At 32.3% G+C, this 14,656-nt stretch overlaps 2 long non-coding RNA genes across 2 annotated transcripts; one reads left to right on the top strand and one right to left on the bottom strand.

The window, feature by feature from the left end:
- On the bottom strand, positions 1 to 8,028 carry LOC127065529 (uncharacterized). Its single transcript, XR_007782116.1, has 3 exons — positions 7,153 to 8,028; positions 1,453 to 1,987; positions 1 to 1,239 (listed from the first exon to the last, which is right to left on the bottom strand). It is a non-coding gene; the product is annotated as an uncharacterized LOC127065529 (long non-coding RNA).
- On the top strand, positions 4,564 to 9,753 carry LOC127065530 (uncharacterized). The gene is made up of 4 exons (XR_007782117.1): positions 4,564 to 4,716; positions 8,105 to 8,391; positions 8,660 to 8,886; positions 9,308 to 9,753. It is a non-coding gene; the product is annotated as an uncharacterized LOC127065530 (long non-coding RNA).
- Positions 9,754 to 14,656: the final 4,903 nt, after the last annotated feature.

Here is a 14,656-nt window from a genome sequence, read left to right as displayed (position 1 = left end):
TGCTACGAGGCGAAGGGAAGTGCAACGGAAGCATTTTATTTACTAGATACCGATACTTCCTTTTGCTCCTACGTGTGCCTCAGGGTCGTATTATTTTCACGGAGGTTATTTTTTTCAAGGGTGATTTACTCCAATAAAGAATTTTTTTTCGTCGTTCATTCTTATATTAAATATTTATTATTACGATCGGTCATTAACTTATTTGTTCACGTTGAGAATACAATATTAATTCTTATCGAAGTTTATAATTTTTTGATTTCCACATAATATCTTCGTTTTCCGTCACGTAGGTGATTTTACTCGAGAGTTTGAACGTGGTGGGCGTTTATGATATTATATTTCGATATCAAAAGTAAACTCTTCAATTTAACGTCTAAAGCTTCTCATATTAAGAAAGAAGAAGTTTGAAAATCCTAGAGAATTACCGGAAGAAAGTGGATTCATGTGATTTTATCGTCGACGATCTCGAAGGATAGAATCGTTATAGAGTACGTATTTCTTATAAGTATCAAAGAGGAAACATTTATCAAAAAAATTCTTTCTCGGGTGGAACGAAATCTCGAAATTAGAATAGAAAATGTTTAAGCAATAAAATTGAATCTAGAGTTTGTACATTATACATCTATACTCGGTAAGTATTATATTATGATTATCACAATTAATATTAATTATTCTCGCTTTAAGCGTTATGATAACTCATTTAAGTTTTAGTTACTTTAGTTTTTTAACTTTAGTTACGATCTTGTTTCATATACGCAAAATAAACACATAGGGAGAGTGAGAGAGGGACAGGAAAGTAGAAGAGGATCGTACAATGGACCGTATCTCAAGATGCGCTTACCATAAATGTCGACGGTGAAAAATTCTGACGGCACGTTTTACCCCCTTGTTGTTCAGTGACGATTATGGCAATCCCCTGTCCTGTCTTGTGGATTCTTGTGGGGAGGCAACGAAGGAAGGAAGGAAGGAAGATTGAATTAACGAGCTGCGGAATAAAGCGCGGAAGTACGTCCTTCGGTCCTATCCGAAGGGAAATGCTCGAACAAACGAAAGAATGCACGAGAAGTATCCATGAATTATTCCTTCTCTCAAGGGACAACCGATTCAGACGTCCTTACGATTTTTCTCTCGATGCGGAAGAATCAACCTTCTTCTCTTTTTCTTCTTTTCTCTCTTCGTTTCCCTCTTTTTCTGTAGATTATTTAGTACTCCTCAAACCTTCGTGCTCCTTGTTACCTACTAAAACAAGAACTGGATAGCATCAACTTTCGCGACTTTATAAAATATTATAATGATAAAAAAGTTTCTCGGACTTTGTTTTGTCTAATGCAAAATGTTTGCGATATAATTATACAATCAATGAGAGTACATATCCGATGATGAATCCGATGAGTAACGAATGGAAATGAAAACTGATAACGCACGCATTCTTTCTTTATCTCTCTCATTCACCTCGTATCGAGAAACTCGAAGCGGTATTTTTCTTTGGCGGGAGCTCTTGAAAGCAAGCAGAACTTGTAAATAAGCCGGACTACCTCTTTGCATCTCTTTGCATTTTTTCTCTCTCCTTTCTTTTCCCATCCATTCGTACGAACGTTTACCACCTTCCTCTCTCATTCTCTTCCCTTTTCTCTCTTTTTCTTTCTCTCTTTCTTTCTCTCTCATCTCAACTCAGATTTTTGCCATTCCGAGACTCCTGTGATTCAGGTTCCCTCGCACGTACGTTGCGAATGTACCTACACCAAATGTAATTAACGAAGCGGGTGACAAAAATAAACCTTCTACCTTACCAAGTTTAAACAAAAATTTAACTTTCCTGCACCTGTACAATTTACCTCCCGCACTTACAGATATACAACTATGCCTGAGTAAGTTTAATGGCCTTTGTTTATTACCGAGTTACTCTTGGGGTTGCTTTAACGTTACTCTTTTCTAAGAATCTCGTCGTTTACTCCGTTTCACCGTTCCTGGGTTTTACGCAAAGAAGCTGAGAAGATAAAGACCATGTTATTAGCGATGTTTCTTGAAATTCTTTCGTTCTCGCAAATTATACGTCAAGACTTTCTTCTCCTTTTCGAATATTTTATTATTTTTACACTCCGATAATTTTTTTCAATTTTTGTTCATCAACTTTTTCGATCTCATTACTCACAACAATGCGAAGAAACGATTCTGAAAAAATTCTTTTCTTGAATCAAGGTAAAATACGAGAACAGATGTCGAACGATTTAAAGTAAAGTTTAGTCCAACAAAAAAGGACTGCCTTTTCCGGCCGCTAATTTGCCATTCTAACGATGCTTGACGATATGTAAATTTTGGTATCGTACGTTCTCTAAACATCTTCAGGTATAAGGACGTGTAATCAGTGTCCGTCGTCAGGATGAAAAGAAAAAGAAAGAGAAAGAAAGAAACAGAATCTTTTGGTTAAAATAAGACAGGATGACAGGAGATTTATACGGTGGCAAAAATGTAACTTGTCTTCGCTCTCGCATGAGATATCATGTTTTACGATCGATCGGTTTACCGCTATTTATCGAGATGCTGATCACGATTGAAAAAAAAAAGAAAAGAAAAGACTTCCCGAAGAGATTCAAAATACACGTACATCATGTTTGAAAACAAGTGTTAGGAATGAATTCGTAACCTTAAAGATGCGTAAATGACGTATATTTGTTTAATATATTTCAAGATATCTTTTTTCGATGCCGAAGAATACCTTTTGCGTTTTCACCGCATTAGAATTTTGCAATAAACACTGTAATTATTGCATGAAAGATAGAAAGGAGCAAGGCTGTGAGGAAAAGGAAATGAGGAATCAATCGACTCTTGAATTCGAGGTCATAAAAATATTAGGACGAATCACGAAATTTATCCTTATGAACATTCTTTTTCTTTACCAAAAATAGTACATAATTTAATACAAGACATGATATCGACCCATCATCGTGTTAACCATCTCCGAAAATTAATTTGTCCATTATCGTTTTATCGAGTGTCTAATTGCAACGACATTATGACTCTCATGGCACATTAATCCGTATACGCGAGGTTGGGTAAAGCCCAACGATTACCATAACTCCTAATTAAGCGAGTAGCTTTCTTTCTCTCTCCTCTTTCCCTGTTTCTCTCTCTCTCTCTCTCTCTCTCTCTCTCTCTCTCTCTCTCTCTCTCTCCCTTTCTCTCTGTCTTTCTCTTTTTCTATTTTTTTTCTCCTTCTTAATGTCTGATAAAAAAGCTTTCGTACCGACGAAAGAATTCTCGCCACGAAAGATAAAAGTTTTCCGTGTGTAAAACAAGCCAAGATAAACGGCTAATTAAAGTATCTAAAAAATTAAAAAAAGAAGCCATTGAGCCTTTCTAAAAACAGCTTTGGAACTCGTTAATAACTTTCCTCGAATGTGATAGTCTTCAAAAAATGAATCATTTGTCACATTTTATCGTTTTTAAATTAAAATTAATTCATAATCGATCGTTAACAATGAGTTTTCTATTTTTCAAGGAAAATGTTGTCTCTTGATTAAATGTTCGTTCTCTTTTGATATATATATATTTCACGATGATACGAGAATTGTTAAGTGTCACTAACGGTAAATAATTTAAGTAATAGAATAAGGAAAACGGAGAGACAAGAGAAGGCTAAGAATGATTCTGGCACTAACAAAAATCAATCGGTTAAATCGTATAACCGATAGATTCTACGGGTCGAGGAACGCTTTTATTCATTTATTCCGCGCACACCGGACCTTCCTTCGTGAAAGATTCATTCAACATTCTTCACATTTTTCACGGTGTCGTTAGAATCCGCAGCCGCGACACAACAGTTTTTCGTTCTAATCCATTCGAGCGATCTGAATGGCCGAGTGATCTCATAATTCTTACTATGAGCTTGGAACGCTAGAAATTCATCATGGCGAATTACCAGCGTAAAAATCATCTTCAAACATAATTCCTCTTTTCTTTACTTTTTTTTTTTAATTTAAAGATATGATTTATGTAAAAAATGAATCCATAAGAAAATAATATATTTGATGAAACGACAATTGTTTTGTTGTAAAAATTCATTCGATGTAGAATGTTCTTTCGATGAGTAATACCTATTAATTGCATTCTTTCGTGTGCATGATAATATGTCTAAAGATAACAATCTTACGAAAGTTAGAATCGATTTTTACATTTGTTAAAATATTTAACTTTGTTATTTAAGAATAATATAACGTATTATCAATGAAAATTCTATCTTTTCTTGCTGCAGAAGAAATCAGCGAATTAACAAATTTTGATTCTTTATCGAATAGAATGTAAATAACTTTGTTATCCATTTCTTTCTAGTTTTTCCTTTAATTTTACGTTACTTATATATTTTATTTGATTTTTATGTGTTCTTTGTTATTCCTTCTCCGGTAATTTCGATCTATCGACATACCAAGGTCGACTGAATCACGACTAATCATGGCTATGCTGTCTTGCGTCCGGTATTATTAACGTCAGTAACATACCGTCTAACTTAAGACTAGCTTGTCTTGCTACTCTTTTCTCAAAGTATATTTCAAAATTCTATCGAACCATAGAATGATAAATATGTTCCTACATATAAGTGAGAATAAAATACTAGTGTAAAAAACAGAGAATTGTCTGATATATTGATAAAAAAGAACTGTCTACGAAATCGTTTAAGGATACATGTTCATTTATGACGCAAGAAAATTCTTCAAGAAAGTAAGAAACGATTGAGATTCGAACGTTAATATGACGTTATATCTTTTTGTATCTTTTATTGTCATTTCTACAAAACACGTATGATATTTATATCTGATTAATATAATGGAGGAATGACAATAACATTTAATTAATATTGTCAGAGAACGATATCCTGTTGTACGTTCATATTTTCGATAGTTATACGTTATAGTCATCAAACATTTCTAATACCAGATTTTACAACTAAACTTTTTCCTCAAGAAATAAAAACGTAAAATAATAATTAGTTGTAAATAAAGTAAAAGAAGTATCGAAGATAATATAATTTTCAATTTTTATATTGGTACATAGCCACAAGGACAGAGACAGAAAGAGAGAGAGAGAGAGAGAAAGAGAAAAAGTAATTTTTGGTATTTTGCCGAAGGCAAAAAGATTAATCAATATGACGTATCTTGAACAACTGTTTTGCAAGTTCCGCTTGAATTACTAATGACTGCTATCTTCTTTTCTATTTTTTTCTCGTATATCGATATAAAAAGTCCACCGTTGTAAACATGGCGTCATTATTGCGATACATACGATTAATATAACGGAACGAAATAAATGAGCAAGCGAGAAATGTCGATACCAAGTAAAGAAAGAAAATGATAGAAAGAAAGAGAGAAATGTGAAAAAATGTTAGACTTATCGAGAGCTTGATTTTTCGATACAACCCTTTGCAAAGTTCTGATAAATTATAATAATTCGTTAATATATTATACTGAATGAGATAGGACCACGTGCGAAAACACGATAAAAATGCTAAACAGCGTGTTCAACTGTGTTATTACGAAAGAAATAGCACAGATTAGGCTGATCGATTGTCGAGGATTATTAAATAATCAGTAAGAATTGTTTTTGACATTAAAAATGTCCAAAAGAGAAAATATATAGAAAACTATCTTATTATTTTTAGAAATAAATTCTATCATTAATTGTAAATAAGTAAATTATGTAAGTTCTATTTCCGAATTCTTTAATAATGATAATAACTTATGTCTGAAATTACTAATTTATGTTGACGTTATGAATCACTTTAACACGATAAAATGGCAAAAATTTACTTCGTTCGTCGATGTCCTGACTCGCATCGAGCTATAACAAGATTTACGGTAGTTTATTAGTTAAGTGCTTTCTATAAAAGCACGCTAATGAGATCTCACGCTAGCAAGATTAGTGCATCTCTCTCTATCTCTCTCTATCTCTCTCTCTCTCTCTCTCTCTCTCTCTCTCTCTCTCTCTTTCTATTTGCAGTTACAATATCTCTAGAACTATTCCAAGAATATTAAATCATTTTAACGAGCTCAACTTTGTCTTCTCAAGATTCCTTATTATAGTTACTCTTTATTATAGTTATACGAAAGAGAAAGAGACAGAGGGAAAAGATCGATTTGATGATATAAATTATATTGTCACGAATCCTTTCATCTTGCGTCTTATAAAATAAACTACCGTGAATATTATCAGCAATTTTCGTACAGTAAGTTCGATAAAATCATCGATCAAATAAATTTCCAACAAGATATCAACATGAAGTTTCGAACATTAACCACTTTAATAAACACGTTAGAACGCAGATACCAAAAGCAAACAAAGAAGAAATGTATGGCGATGGTGCAAGACCAACAACGAATATAAATATGCACCGTGTCGGATCAGCTTTGCCCGATGAAATTTATTTAGTCACGCGTACTCGGTTACTTGAACGTTGCATTGGACGACGACGACGACGTCGTATCAACTTTTGGACAAAGTATAACGGAATATTCTTACGAACGACTTGACTCGGAAGAGAGAGAGAGAGAGAGAGAGAGAGAGACAGGAGAAGAGAAGTAAAAAAAGTCAAACGATGACATTTGCATCTTGGAGTATCAGGCCCAGGGCCGGTTTCGGCAAGTCATTCGTATTCAAAAAGTTGACTATGCACCAACAGTCATGAAAGGTTGGGATCTTAAAACCTCGAGCTCCTATCGAAATTGATCTTAAAGATCAACGATGTCTACAGCGTGACATATTTATTAAAAAGTGTATTAATGTCAAAGAAATTCCTTATATAATTGTATAATTTGATTTTCGAATCTACCTGTCCTTCCTGAACTAACAGGTTTACATAAGATATCTATTTAATATCATACTTAAAATTCGATTATGTCAGATATAATTGGATCTACGATGTTATCATTTTGATAGAAAAGAAGTTGAATTTTATCGGTATTCATTTTTAATGGACGGAAGTGTTGAGAGATGAATTACAGATCGAGATTAATGGTCGTTAATTATCTTTGAAAGTCTTCTTTTCTCGAGCATCTCTATTCTAATAAAAATAAAGAAAAGAAAAAAGAAGATAGATTTGCGTATTCATTCGTGAGAACTTGTCAGATCTCTAATTTTATTTCAGATGAGGAAGAAACCAACCAACTCGTGAATGTGAGAACTTGTTACTCAGCATTTTCATCCCCTTTTGCAGAAATTTTTTTCTGAAGTACCGTACATCCTGATGAGATGTCCGTTCGCTTACTGGCGATATATTTTTATAATCGTGTCGAGGTTTTTAGTTCGGTAGCTTTTTTCATGCGATCCTTAATATATCCAGCGCTTAAAGCAGTCGATGTTTATCTTAAGATAATGAAAACTCATTACCATTATTTTTTCGATCCTGCTTATGTTCACTGTAAATTCAGAAAAATGCTGAGAGAAATATAACACTAGAATATTATTGCTAATGGTATTATATAAATATTTGTTTATATAATATGAAAACGTTTCTTATTCCTATAATTTTGTCAAACTTATAAAATAAATATAGCTACTAATAAGAAAAGAAATATAGGTACTTATTACGTCAGCTACGAATGATAAAGACTATTTTCGACGATGACAAACGACTCCGATTTTGGGAATATCCGTTCGATCGATATCGTAGACGTTTGAACGAAGAGGCGAATGTAAAAATGAAAGAAGTAGGATAGCTTGTTAGGTCGATGACGAAAACACTTTTATGACGACAATACTCTCGCGAATAACGGTACATCGAAAATGATTTTGTGGGTCCTCTTGCTCGACTATTTCAGGCTGATAAAGAAGTATGACACGAGCTCACGTGCAAATTAGTTGCAAAGGTGGGCCCTTCTTTTTCTCCTTCTCTTCTTTTTCTTTTATTTCTCTTCTTACTCTCTCGCTCCTTCCTTTTTCTTACCATCCTTTTGGGGATTCCACCGAGAAAGGATAACGTTACTTCCAGATTCCTTCGCCGCCTCTCGTTACAACGGTCGGCACGATTTTTTTTTCAAGCAGCCACGAAGAAAGGGGTGACAGAAAAGAACGCGATGAAAGTTAACCTTCCTTCCTTCTCTTTTCCGATACCCAGAGGAAGTTGTCGTCATCGATCGTTACGATCAACCATCTCCACCTACTTCTCTTCCATAACGTATACACAAGTTCGCATAATCGAGTGGGTGTGTCCGATAAGGAACGAACGAAACAACGACAAATCCATTGACACACATTCGAGGCTGAGGACGACGACTCGACTCAAAATCCAGACAACATAGAATTCCATTCGTGAAGTTTCTTCCGGAGATACTTGTCGAGATTCCTTTTTGCTTTCTCAAGCTTTTATATAATCTCGACGCTTACTCCAAACGATTTGATAATGTAAATATGTCATATATCTATATATTTAGTCTGCGAGCAATCAATTGATAACTTAGTTACTTAAATATTCATAAATTTATTGCTTTTAATTATGAAATACTGTATCGTTTTTGTGTATATACTATGATTTATAGATATTTTAGGAATCCTAGGATAGAATGATTAAATTTTTAGATTTAGTTTAATTAAAAGTAACAAATAGTAGATATATCTGTGTATATTAGGATTATATTAACGAAAATCCCTGATAAGGCATCTTTTCTCACAGGACGGTGAGAACAGCCAGAAGTTATTTTTAGGTATGCTCGATGCGGTTTGTTGAGCGCACGTACTTGGCAAGGATGCTGCATTACGGGTCACAGGACCTGCGCGAGAAACACTTGTAACGAAGGAGCCAATAAGGAAATTCGAACCAGTGTTGATCACGTGGTATGGATCACGTGGGGATTTTATGGAGCGGCAGCTACGGTTAACCACTGATTCGACTACCTTTTGGTATTCCCTTCATTGAATATCAATTACATTTCACCTTATCTTTCTTTCTCTTTTCCTCTCTTTTCTTAAACTTGTATATAAAATTAAACTTACTAAAGACCGATAGAATACATTTCACTTTTTTATAAACATTAATATCCGAAATCGATATTATATATATATATAATTAACGATAATACAATACTATTAAAACGAGTGTTTAAACAAAATGTTTACTTATGTAGGACACTATTCTAACGCTTTTATGTACAATGAATATTGTTTGTAGTATCGATAAATCACGATATCATTGGATAGTTTTTATGAGAAAGAAAGAAAGAAAGAAAAAAAGAGATAGAAATAGTCGACCATCATTTACGTATACTCATGTTCGTCCTCCTTTAATGAGACAACTCTTTAAAGAAACTCTTTGCTGTTTCAGGTAAATGAATGAACGAGATTCAAAGATTTATATGGCCGTGTTGTATTCATGATACGTGGTTGCAGTCATGATACGATAATGAATCGCGAGCGAATCTCCAACGATCGAAAGTGATTTTCCTCTTCTCTCAATTGCATCCTCGCCTTCTTTGGGCGTTCAAGTATCAAATTAATCGAGCGTGTAGTGCAAACGAGTACTTGTAACTATCTATATACGAAGTCTATCGAGCGTGAAGTTCGAAAAGATTTCGAATCGAGAATCACGCACACTTAGATGATGCAATCTGCTTATCTAGCTCTTTCAATATAATATATTTTACATTTGTACATTTTTATACCATTTTCTAAAAATTTATTGACATTTTCTTCGCGGCTAGATAATTGTTTTATTTATTTTCATTATTCCTTCCATTATCATGGATCGAGTTTCTTCCTAGTAAATGGACACGTGAAGCAAGAGAAAAATAAGAAAGATGATAAACACAAGATAAAAAAAAAACATGATTATCTTGAATTATATAGAAATTAGAAATTGTATAAAAATCATAGCTAAATTTTAAAAGAAGACATTTTTTTATGAAACTGTAATCTTTTCTATAATATTAAATTAACAATTCTATATATTAATATCCAACGAATTTTCAATTGGTCAACGGAAAGTAGATATTATTAGCTTATATCATGGATTATAGGGATTAATAACGAATACAAAAAAATAAAAAAGAAAGAGTGTAACGCGTAATGTTCTCGCTCGTAGAAGCAAAAGTTATTAAATTCGCAACAAACTGTGGGTACTGTGTAATTTGGAACACGTCGTTCGAAGATAAGGTGTGCCTAAGTCAAGCCGATCGACTGGATGAATATAAATTTTGGTATAAAAGACCTTGGCCTAGAGGATCCACTCACCGAAAAAAAATTTTTTCCTCTATCTCCCTCCTTTATTCTCGATACCATCATCGATCTTCGATCTTGAACTTGATCTTACCCGATCTCCCCTCTCTTATCTGTCTATCTTTCTCCCTCCCCCTCTCTCTCTCTTTCTCTCTCTCTTTTACCTTACCAACTTCGTATACCAGTTCGTGCGAAGTCAATAAATATAATAGCTTACGTAGGCAGATGGAATTTATTTCAAGACGGTCATTATCCCTTCTATTAGTTGCTTCAGGCGATGTTTTGTACATTTAGAAAAAGATCGTTGACTTTTGTTAAGCGAAATATAGGTTCGGACTTGCTGTTAAACTTACGACCCTTTCCTTCCTCCATTTCTACATTCTCTCATACGTTTCGTTTTCTCATTCACAATTCAACCCTTCGATTTCTTCGATTTCTGTGAGAGCGGAAGAAAAAGAGAGAAAGAGAGAAAGAGAGCGTTAAAAGCCCGATCCATACTCAATTACCGCTGTTATTTACGAGCATTCTTATATTATTTCTATACGATAAGCAGACGGGCTTTTATATCAGATATTATTATTGGATCGTAATTAAATGAAAGGCTATTATGACTTGACGCGACTCAAAGAAAAGTTCTTCTCTTTTTCGTTTACGAACTTTAGTATCCAAAAAATAGATATATAAAGATAGTTTTATTTCTTCTCTTTTTTATTTGTTAATAATTTTTTATCGATGTTAAACGTAATACATTTTATAATATACTATACTAATATACTATATCAATATACTATAATATAAAACATTAATTATGATGTAAGAATTAACAAAAACGTTTGATATTATAGATCAGCACACGTACATTGAAAAAAAGAAACGAAACTCGTTAAATATTCTATTATCGTTGGCACAGCATATTAGAATGGACTAGGAGCAACCTTGACAGCAAATATTATCCTTGTGTCCTTTTAACTCATCGGACATGTTAGAATTAATAAAAATAAATTAATGATTCTCTCGAAAGAATTAATAATGAGTCACACATTTTGTTGAACGAATAATAGTATCTTATTTAAATATAAAATAAGTACCAAAAATAAACGCAGATCGAAGCAATATTGAGCATCTATAAAGCAATATATCGACCTTGAGGATACAGCTTTTTGATTCTCTCTTTCTTAGTGAGACCAATGAACTTGAAAATTGTAAGATCTAATTCCATGCTTCGTGCTTTATTAATTATGCTTATTTACCTGAAATGTAGTATTCATGTTATTTTCTTTCTTGAGATCTTCTCGACGATTATCGTCGACCGGAAACGATCTGATCTAATGTGCGTTAAGAAGTCTATATGGAAAGAAACATTTCAACGTTAATGACATTGTTAGTACAGTGTGATTCGTTCTAAAGGTATATCTAGTACGTCTACGTTTGAATTTTTTCTTTCACGCTTCTTCATCAATCACCATTTCCGCTACCATCTTCTCTTATTTTTTTTTTCTACATCTACATACTTCTGTAAGTTTTACTTCAAACATTTATACTAACCTTGAAAATGATGATTTTAATTTCTTTTCTTCAGAGAAAAATAATAAAAATATATACATATAAATAAACAATTGAATTCAAAATCATTAATTTTAAAACAAAATATCTATAGTTACATTTCTAACTCTTTTATACATATATGATTTCAGGAAATATTACTATTTAAATAAGGATATTAGTTTCCATTTAAAATTAATTTCTCTAAATTTATCACACTATTCGCTTTTAATACAAAGATTATGGTTTATAGGGATCACTGCTGCTACCTATCCATAAAATAAGTTCGTTTCTGTATCCTGTTCAACGAACGGTAAAACACGAAATGATTGACCAAATAGACAGTAAACTATGCTGCCATCTTTCCGAAGATAGTTTCATCTTTTATCAAGAATTAAACCTTCTTTTTCTTTCACGTCGATATTACAGAATTTGTTTTTATCTCAATTTCTTTATCACATAAAGATACATATATATTATAGTCAAATATACAAAATGCATATATTTTTTTCTTTCTATGAACTAATTAATACAATTTAAAAAGGTTTATTATATACTTTTTATCGTTGCTAAAACAGAAAATTATTTTATAGACTATTTTCTCCGTATTTACTTAAGAACTTAGATCACTTTGTTTAGTCTTTTAAGAAAGTTATTTAATTACAAAAGATATTGAAATATTTTTATAACTAACTATAAGTTTAAAACAGATAAAAAGTGAGAATAAAAAAATAAAAATTTGCAACCAAGGATCTAAAAATTTAGCGATAAATATATCTTCAGAAAGACTAGCATGTAACTATAGAAATTACCTCGTCCTTTAAGCGGTACGCGAAGAAAACGTGAAAGATATAAATGCAAATTTTACGATCTTGCGGTTGGCGCAAGTAGAAATTACTGGAAAAATATTTTCCTGTTTGATTTCTCTAAAGACAGAACAACATTCTTTAAAATCTATAATATGGTTTAAACATTTATCCGTTTGATAAAGACGACGATCTTTCAAACTTTATAAGCAACGCAATAAAATACAATTTTTATCTAACGTAGAAAACAATTCGTTTTATTGATATACTTTTCTTTACATATTACATAACTTCTTGAAGTTTACTCTTAAAAAAATAATGGTGCCATTATTTTTATCTCGACACTTCTTATACTGTTGCAAGGCATTATTAAATATAAAAGTTTTATTTGGTCAATATGTCCGCATCGCTCTGCGAATTATATAACAATTTACATATGTTTCTTGGAATTATACGAATAATTATCTACAAATGTGAAATAAGTTTACATAACTACATACACACATTTACGTGTATATCTATAACCTTGGCTGATTTCAATTTATGTGGATAGCCTTTCCGATATAATTTCTTTTTTATTAATGTTACGTATTTACTCTCCTTTTATTCTCTCCTTATATCCAATAAATATTATTTATAATGATAAAAATTGGTAAAATCGAACAATTTCTTTATAAAATAACTTTTATTTTAATAAGTAGAAAAGCAAAAAGAACGAAGGTTATACAAATTGATATTTATAAGTGGACGATCTAAAAAGATACGTGTAATGTTTATTCGCGTTCAAGAACATCCAATACATATATACGTCGTCCTTGTGATTGCGTTTACCTGCCACACATAGTAAAGAAGAACGCAAGAAGAATTTAAATGAACTTGAATTAACTCAACATAGAACATCGACCCAACCGTGGAATCGCTACTACAGTTTATTTTACAAGGAAGTAACTCAGTAAAATTTAATTCGAAGAATTATTGCTTAACGATCATTTTAACATTATAAATCCAAATATAAATAAAATAGAAGCGTAATTATAAAAATATTTATAAAAATAATTGATACATAAATACTTCTTCTTAGTAATAATATAATCTTTTCCTCGTTAAATTTAAAAAAAGAAGTTTGTAACGAAACATCTCGTGTTAACCAGGTCAATGGACCATTATTATGACTCTTTACTATCCTATTATCATTTCGAGAATTATTAAACTAACAAATATATACATATATATATGCAATATATACCTGGTCTGAAACACTTAATATCGTTACATTATTAATTGATAGCATTTTATTTTCGTATTAACTAGTGATTTTTTACATAATTATACAAAAGATAAATTATTTATAGATACTTGATTTATATTTGAATGATATGCGAAATTTATAAGGAAAGATATAAATTAAAGTATAGATATCACGTTAAAGGCTAAAACGTGTTTACTCGTTTTATTAACGTTTTGCGAATTGCGAGAAAAATACCGTTTCTCAGTATGTGGTTTGTTTATAATATAAATCTTATTGAAAAACAAAAACCTGAATAAAAAAATAAACGTTTATCGTGTTATCGTTAAATGGGATTATAATAAATATTTCTTTATAAATATTCTCATGCATAAATTAAACCATTCCAATCACCCATGTGAAAAGAAAAGGAAATGTAGTGAATAAGTGAGAACCGGAAATATCCAGAATTTACAAAAGCACGGAGGCGTGAAAAGGGAGCAATTTGACGAAATCAACGATGATCCTCGTTTCCGTCAGACTCGACGACGATGACAATAATGACAATGACGACGATAACGAAAACGACGACGCATGCGTAACGTTTAAATACTCGTCGCGTCCAGATGTTGAAGCACGCGGAAGAGAGGTGCGCGTCAATCGAGAAAAGCTATAGATTCGATCAGTCTGCCGAACAGGTAGATCGCACAAAGTACAGATCTTCGCTAAAGATTTCGAGTTTCGTGACGTTCAAGAATAACAATTATTGAAATCTTTTTTCTTCGATTTTTTCTTTTTTTTATTTGAGGCCATCTAATACCCGTTTTGTGACTTTTAAGAGAAGAACAAAACAGATCTAGAAGAGAAACTATCGGTATAGTTATAG

Source organism: Vespula vulgaris, chromosome 8, assembly GCF_905475345.1.
Source record: "Vespula vulgaris chromosome 8, iyVesVulg1.1, whole genome shotgun sequence".
Taxonomy (NCBI): domain Eukaryota; kingdom Metazoa; phylum Arthropoda; class Insecta; order Hymenoptera; family Vespidae; genus Vespula; species Vespula vulgaris.
The sequence above is the reverse complement of the archived record's forward strand: the minus strand, read 5'-3'. Positions and strand labels throughout refer to the sequence as shown.